This window comes from Zea mays, chromosome 5 (genome assembly GCF_902167145.1).
Source record: "Zea mays cultivar B73 chromosome 5, Zm-B73-REFERENCE-NAM-5.0, whole genome shotgun sequence".
NCBI classification, from domain to species: domain Eukaryota; kingdom Viridiplantae; phylum Streptophyta; class Magnoliopsida; order Poales; family Poaceae; genus Zea; species Zea mays.
The window spans coordinates 23,683,968-23,692,484 of NC_050100.1; positions in this window are offsets into that span (position 1 = coordinate 23,683,968).

The window sequence follows — 8,517 nt, forward strand, 5'->3', positions numbered from 1 at the left end:
GGGGCGAGCCAGATGGGACGCCGGTCTTGTTCCCTGTAGCCTGAGCTAGCTAGGGGTAGGGTAATGATGTACCCCCCTGCAGCGTGGTCGATCCGAGCCCAAGGTCGGGCGAGGTGGTGACTCCTCCGAGGTCGAGGTTGAGTCCGAGCCCTGGGGTCGGGCGAGGCGGAGACCGTCTTCCGAGGTTGAGGCTGAGTCCAAGCCCTAGGGTCGGGCGAGGCGGAGACCGTCTTCTGAGGTCGAGGCGGGGGCCGAGCCCTGGGGTCGGGCGAGGCGGAGACCGTCTTCCAAGGTCAAGGCGGGGGCCAAGCCCTGGGGTCGGGCGAGGTGGAGCTTCCTATGGCGCCTGAGGCTGGACTTGGCTGTTGTCAGCCTCACCCTGGCGGGTGGCACAGCAGTCGGAGTAGGGCAGGCGACGCTGTTTTCCTGTCAGGTCAGTCAGTGGAGGGGTGAAGTGACTGCGGTCACTTTGGCCCTGTCGACTGAGGAACGCGCGTCAGGATAAGGTGTCAGGCGATCCTTGCATTGAATGCTCCTGCGATACGGTCGGTTGGCGAGGCGATCTGGCCAAGGTTGCTTCTCCGCGAAGCCTGCCCGAGCTAGGCCTCGGGCGAGTGGAAGGTGCGCCCGTTGCTTGAGGAGGCCCTCGGGCGAGGCGTGAATCCACCTGGGTCTATTGTTCCTGTCCGAGGCTGGGCACGGGCGAGGCGAGATCGTGCCCCTAGAGTGGACGGAGCTTTGACCTGTATTGCGCCCATCAGGCCTTTGCAGCTTGTGCTATTGGTGGTTACCAGCCGAGTTTAGGAGTCTTGGGGGTACCCCTAATTATGGTCCCCGACACCATTAACACAAAAAGAGTTAATCATAGTGAATATATCGATTGAAAAGCTACCACTGAATGATTCAAAAGATATAACATATAGAACACACAATCATGATTAAGCAAGCATCATTATGAACCATTGATAACACAGGCAATCTCAAAAGCATAACTACTCCAAGGATAGGTAGCACAACAAACCAACTTAAGAGCAATACTGATTTGCAATAATGTACTTAAGATACCCGGGTACCGTCCTTTGGAGAGCAAGTTGCATATTCTCATCAAGGTCCTTTGCTTGATTCACCAATAATGATTCAAAGACCTCTACAACTTATTTAACTTGAGATGAACATGGGATTAGAATTGCACAATCATTCAACCTTGGGTCAATGAATAGACAATAAAAATCAACAGCTTAAGCATAGAGTTTGAATTAACCATCTTAAGCTCTCCCATGGTCTCCAGTCCATCTCGAGGCACCTGCATGGTCTAGTTGGCACAGTTTGGTACCCATCTCGGGATGGGTCCATAACGATCATCCAAAAGAGAGTCAGTACACAATACAGAGCGAAGCACACGGACGCAAGAATTTATCCCGAGGTTCGGCCAAGCCTGAAATGCTTGCCTAGTCCTCGTTGGAGTTAGCCACACCTGGGCTTGGAGTCTATTTCAACTCCTTCCTCCGTTTGCTCAGATCTGTCAGTATGACAAATAGAGCCTTCCACTATGTTGAGTTGGGTTACAACAAAGCCGCGGCTGCTTATAATCTTCTTGACAGCACTCCGGCAGAGTAACAATGCGCTCAAGACTTTGCTCTAGCTCTTTGCAGCACCTCTTCACTCTCTAAAGGCTTATAACTTTGCCTTCACACAAACTAGAGAGATATACACGAGAGTGAGAGAGAGAACCGATCCGAGTGATGTATATAATTGTTGGCTGCACTTGCATTCTTGTTGGAGGCGCCTAGGAGTCCCTTTTATAGACCCAAGGGGCCTAGGAGCCGTTGGAATTCATTTTAGAAGGCAATATTTGCTTTCTGTCGGGTGGCGCACCGGACAGTCCGGTGCACCACCGGACAGGTCATGTAGCTTGTCCGGTGCGCGATCTCCTTCCAAATCGGGCTCAGCTGACCATTGGAGTAACGGTCGTCTTGGCTCACCGGACACTGTCCGGTGCGCACCGGACAGTCCGGTGTGCCAACTGACCGTTGGCTCAGGCCACGCGTCGCCCGCTGATTGCACTGCTGACCGTTGGGGCAGTCGACTATTGGCTCACCGGACAGTCCGGTGCACCACCGGACAGTCCGGTGAATTATAGTCGTACGCTGCCAAACTTCTCTCGAGAGCGGCCTGTTCACCGGAGTTCAGTCTGGCGCACCGGACACTGTCCGGTGCACCACCGGACAGTCCGGTGTGCCAGACTGAGCTGAGTCTTGGTTGTATACAGCCAAGCCTTTTGCATCTCTTTTCTTTTCTTCTTTTCTCTGTTTCTAACACTTAGACAAATATATTAGTACACACAAACCAATGTACTAAGTCTAGAAACATACCTTCTCTTTGATTTTCACTTCTTCAGCATTTGGCATGATTGAGATTGATGTTGGACTCATAAATCATCAAGTCAACTTGACTTGATCTAGTTTGACATTTCTGAGCTCCAACATCCTGCAAAGGTCACATAGAATATCTCCAAACTAGGAACAACCCAAACTAGAGATCAAGGTGCACTTAGCTCTTTTGGGTTGCTTCCAGTTCTGGTTTTGACACAGCTTCTCCTTTCAGTGACTTTGTTCACTTCTTGAGCTTGATCTTGAGCCTTATGACTTAAACCACATAATTGTAGATGTTACCTCATTGGTTGTAAGTCATGTCCTTATGTAGTGTTCCTTGATGCACCATAACTTTTCTTAACTCGATCAACCTTGATTCTGCAAGTCTTCTTCTTCACCCCTGGCCTTGGGTTCCTGGTCTCCTTGACTTTCTCCCATGCACTCAGTACCTCGAAGCTCTTCTTGCTTCCATCCTTGGCTTGATCGGTTGTCTCTGAGTTATGCACATCGAGTCACACTTAAGCAATGCCCATCCTTCTTGTGATGTCCATTATCTATAAATAGTTCAGTCTTTGGACCATCACACTTGTTCACTTGTGTTGAACCATATTAGCTTTACATAAAGCACTTGTTCAACACTTAGCACACTTGTTAGTCCTTTAATTGGGTTGTCATCTAAACACCAAAACCCACAAGAGAGCTTTCAATATCATGGGATACATCATATTGGATCAAGTTTAATTGCCAAGTCGGTTAGTGCAAATTTTGGACCCAAATTTCCCACCCATGACTAAGGTAACTAAATTTATTCCATTCCTTATTTTTAGATATGAGTATCTATCTGTTATGTATCTAGTGTTACCTTTAATGCCTAGTATTACATTTTGTACTTACTTTAGCTTAAATTCATGCATACTAGGAAAATCACATGGTAGGTCTGCTTGTCTTAAATTCATACACTTAAGCAAGCCTACATGATTTAAAATGTTCATTTGAGCACGGCAGATAGCTCCTTTATCACCCAATAATAAATGATGCATCAATTGATATTACAAGTGGTAAAATACTCACATCCTATAATGTGTATCATTTAATTTATATGTGTCAAAGTTCGGATTATAGATAATTTGCCCCTCTTGATATCAAATCAAAGTGCATGTCTCCTGCAAGTATTCAAAACTTGTATGCACACCTTCAGGGGGAGGTTACTCTATAATCTAATACTTTGAGACTAACACCTTTTCAAGTCTATTTCATGTGATAGTCTCATTGTAAGGAAAATGAAGTCCGCGGAGAAAGACAACAATCTTCCACTACAAAATTTTCAAAAACTTTCATGTCTCTCAAGCTCGCCATTGAATTTCAATCGGTATCTTTTGAGACTACATCTAGCCTCATTTACATGTCTTCTCCAATATTTGACTAGACTATATTTCATATCATATACTTCTATGTTGCTAAAAATGCATAAGTGGTCAACTCATATTCTGTTACCTATGCATAAGGGAAGTTAGTCTTTTCAAATCATGTTTTACACCTCTATTTCTCACATGCTTTTTCCTAAGTAGAAGATCTCTATCAGGGAAAGTTTTTCTTTGTCTCTAAAGGGGGAGAAAATTCTTTCTAAAGGAGAACACTCATTTAGGGGGAGTAATCATCTGAGGGCAATTTTTTACTTCCTACATGCCTTTAATGTCTTCCTTTTCGGTGGTTGATGCCAAAGGGGGAGAAATTTAGGGACCAAAGCAATGAAAACTATATCAAACACCAAACACCACCAATTTAAAATTTTAATGGTTTTTCAAGTGGTTTTGGTTATTTGGTCCAAGAATAGGAAGTAAGTGAATTATGGAGTTAGGGGGAGACTTAAGTCCATAATATCACATTGTGGGGACAAACATGCATCCTAGCAAGTAGATTACTTATTGTCATTCAAATAATTGTATTATTTGCTTGATTTGGTTGTGTTGTCATCAATCACCAAAAATGGGGAGATTGTAAGGAAAATGGACCCCGGGCCATTTGGCTAATTGAGTTTTGGTGTTTGATGTTCAACACAATCCGTGAACTAATAAGTTTTCTAGTGTTTGTGTTTGTAGTTCACAGGATGCAAGATTAACTTGGACTAAGGAATTGAGGAAAGCAACACCTCAAAAGAAGACATTAAAAGAGATCCAAGAAAAGTCCAAGTGCATGTGCTGCTTGCGGACTGTCTGTGCGTGGAGCACCGGACTGTCCGGTGCACCAGGGAACAGCAGCACAACGGCTAGTTCCAGGTGGCACCAGGAGAGAAGACCACCAGACTGTCCGGTGTGAGGATCGGACTGTCCGGTGTGGAAAGCCTGCGGCGCCAACGGTCACCTGCTCTGACAGGGCAATGGCTAGGCGCACCAGACAGGCTACAGTGTGTTGTCCGGTGCACCACCGGACTGTCCGGTGTGACACAGAAAGCAGCAGCTTTTCTCCAACGGCTCTATTTGTGTTGGGGGCTATAAATACACCCCCAACCGGCCATTTCCAAGTGTGGGAGCCCAAGAGACATACCAAGGCATATAGTAGACATTCCCAAGTGCTCTTACACCCAAGTGCTGAATAGAATCACTCGGTGATTAGCGTAGGTGCTTTGCGAAGTGCTTAGGTTAGTTAGACCGCTTTAGCGCTTGCTCTAGGTGAATCCTAGTTAGTTGAGTGAGTTTAGATAAACCTCACAACCCCTCGGCTCTTGCGTGAGTCGTTGTAATTGTACCGAGTGGGGCGAGAGTCTTGCGAGACCGTGACAACCGCGTTTGTGACACAGCCGCCACCGTGTACCGGAAGGAACGAGGCCCGCAGCGTTTCGGCCGGAAGCTCGATAGTGGAGACGGCGGGGAGCGTCCGAGAGGAGCCGGAAGCGGAGCACCACTTGCGCGTGGAGAAGGCACGCGGCTCTCTACGAAGTTACTCGACCGAGGTGCTTGGCCCTCGCGTGGGCTTCCCTTTGCGTAGGGGCACCAACGAGGATTAGTCGGGACCTTGCACGGTTCCGGATACCTCGGTAAAAATACCAGCGTCATCCACGAGAATTTGCTTCTCTACTTTGCTCTTTAAGTTTCCGTATTTATATTAAGCATTTAAGTTTTAATCTTGTATTCATACTTATCTAGTATAGATAGAAACTTAGCCTTTGCGGTAGAGATAGCAATACTTAGACAAAATATAGTTTGCACATTCTAGTTTGATTATTTGCATAGGTTTTGCTCTAGGGATTTAATTGTGGCCTAGTTTAGCGAAAGTTTTAGAAGTCCTAATTCACCCCCCTCTTAGGCGTCACCCGTTTCCTACAGTAATTTAGTTTAAAAATAAATCAGCGGACGACAAATATTCGAGAACTGGGCTAGTAATAAGAATACTGATTCAAAATAGTGTGAATTTATAATTTAGATTCTCGGTTAAAAAAATAAGGAGGGTACTTGGATCTTTTTCATATGATCTAGATATTTTTTTCTTTTTATTTTGTTTGGCTATACAGAGGTCATATTTGGGAGAGATTTCAGCTTTCACCAACTTGAACTCAAATTTGCGAGCCAAACATGTACAACTTTAGTGGCTCAGCTTTAAAAAATTGAAGTTGAAAGTACTTCATGTTTGTCTTGAAACGGTAAAAGAGGACATATCTGGTGCACATAGAAGACTGGTGCACATGGTGCACATATTAAATCATCACCACTCATTTTAGATCTAACATCTCTAGTTGATTATTCAATTTACAAATAATACCTTCCACCACTACACACCACCACGTTGGAGGGTGTTCTTAGTAAAATGTACCAAACAACTAGAGACGTTAGATCTAAAATGAGTGGTGATGATTTAATATGTGCACCATGTGCACCAATGTTCCATGTGCACCAGATATGTTGTCGCTTCATAAACCTCGATTTTGAACTTCGTCATGAAGTTGGGTGAAACTTACCCACCGTTGTGCTGGTTAGAACGTCTCCAGCAGGTTATCCATTTGGTCACCTAAAACACTATTTTGCACTATAGATTGTACTGTTTGCAGAGTGTAGTTTAAAACAGAAGATATGATGATAATATAAGTAAACTGCTGAAGATAGTTATATGGGTTTTTCTTCGATTTCGCACCCAACCTATTTGCCCCGACTCCTCTCTCTCTACCTCTCAAACGACAAGATCCGACGATGTGGCTCCCAAATCGACTAATTTCGAAGTGTTTCTTTTCCTCCCGGTCTTTCATTTCGGGTACTCCCATGACGTCGGTGGCCATGCCCTGGCCTGCCTCCCCATGTCGCCTAGCTAGGCCGCAAGCGCCGCGAAAGGGCCTCTAGCCTAACAGTTAAGGACTTCCGAGTAGCACCTCCAAGTCCGAGGTTCGATTCCTATCGGGAGCGAATTTTCAGGCTTGGTTAAAAAAAAATCCCCTCGCTGTGTCTTATCCGCTGTCGGGTTACGATGTTCTGTGCGCCACCCTTCGGTTGGGCAGTTGCAGAGTGGATAGTTGATGCCGGCCCGTTAGTGATGGGGCCAAGGTTCGGAGATTTTCTCGGTCGGGACCATCGTTTCGGTCTCTTCCTATATGGAATACCGGAAATACGGTCTTTCCCTCTCCGGCCAAGTTTTTTAAGGCCGCAAGCGCCTAGCAGCGCTAAGGGAGGGCGCTTCCTGCGTGCAGCCGCCGATGCATCTAGGGACAAGGACATGGCGAGAAGCAGAGGAATGAGATTCAATTATAATATAATGATAAGTACGACAGATACTATGGTCTGATTGTTTAAACATGTAATCACTTTTGTTTGTGTGGTGAACATTATGTGTTCGTGTACTTCATTTCTAATCACTTTGTTTTATTTTGAATTAAATATTGTTTTATGTTGTGCCTTTAGTCATGTGACTTTGATTTGTTATTATCATATATACGTATACTTTATTTTAAATCACTTATGTTATCATTGATGCAACAAAAATATGTGGTGAATATACTTTGATCAGGAGAAAAATGACTTTTTTCAACCAAGCTACCAAATTCGTGAAACTAAAGTCGGCCTGCGCGAGCCAAACACTTGAAAAAAAAACAGCAACTTGACAATAAAGCTGAGTTGGGGCGGAGTTAGCGAAGGTGAGCTCTCCCAAACAAGACATCAATATACCCACCTCAACATAATTCACTTCAGCAAACGTAGATTAAGATGAATATAGCAGTAATTAAACAGGTCCGTAATCTTATTTTCCTTAGGAGAGAGATCGAGATCAAACACGGCGGCCTCAGTAATACCTTAACACATTTACATTGATAACAGAGAGGACCTATACGGACAGTGCACAACTCGGTCTAGTGCACGCATGATTTGGAAACGGGCGCAGACGATGCTGACCCTAGCCTGTCGCTCGATCAACTCATTCCATACCATTCCAGAAGACCAACGTTTTCGGCTTTTTGCGCTACATCTGATGATGGGTGTGTTGTCGAACGCTGACTGCTGATTCTGACTCTTTCGAGTGTTGCTAGCTATCGACTGACCCATATGGACAGGCCCGCCAGGCCGACAAGAGGGGACAGAGAATTGTGGTAGGTGCTGGCTTGCGGTTGGTGAGAAAGTGATCGGTTTGAAACATTCAAGTTTTATCTGAATTGAATCACCCGCGCGTGCGTGCGTACGCATGATGTAGCCGGCGATACCATGTCAACTACTGCTATATACATATAGTCCATACATATCGACATCTGGAATTAATATTTTATACAAAATATTAAAAAACTAAAACTACTTACCGGTCGCTGGTGAAAATATAGTAGTCGACATCGTAGCAGTAGTAATAGTGAACCGGTTAGACAGGGCGGAGCTCTGAGTATAGCAATATATGGCGTCCGCCGTACCTTAATTTTCTAGTGAATTTACCCCAAAATCACTGTGTACCATAAGCACATAGAAGGAAATTAAGTTTTGCTGCGAACCGTTACCAGGCCTCCAGCCTCCAGGCTACTACTCTCTATGGGCCCTTCAGCCTTTGCTTGGCACGTTGACAGTTGACTACGGTCTTCTTGCTAGCTAGCTGGATTTGGAGCCAATCACTGAGTCAAAAATCCTTGCTATGTTTTGCCATACCTTAGATCTCCTATCTGTGGGCTAAACCATGCCCAACCGTT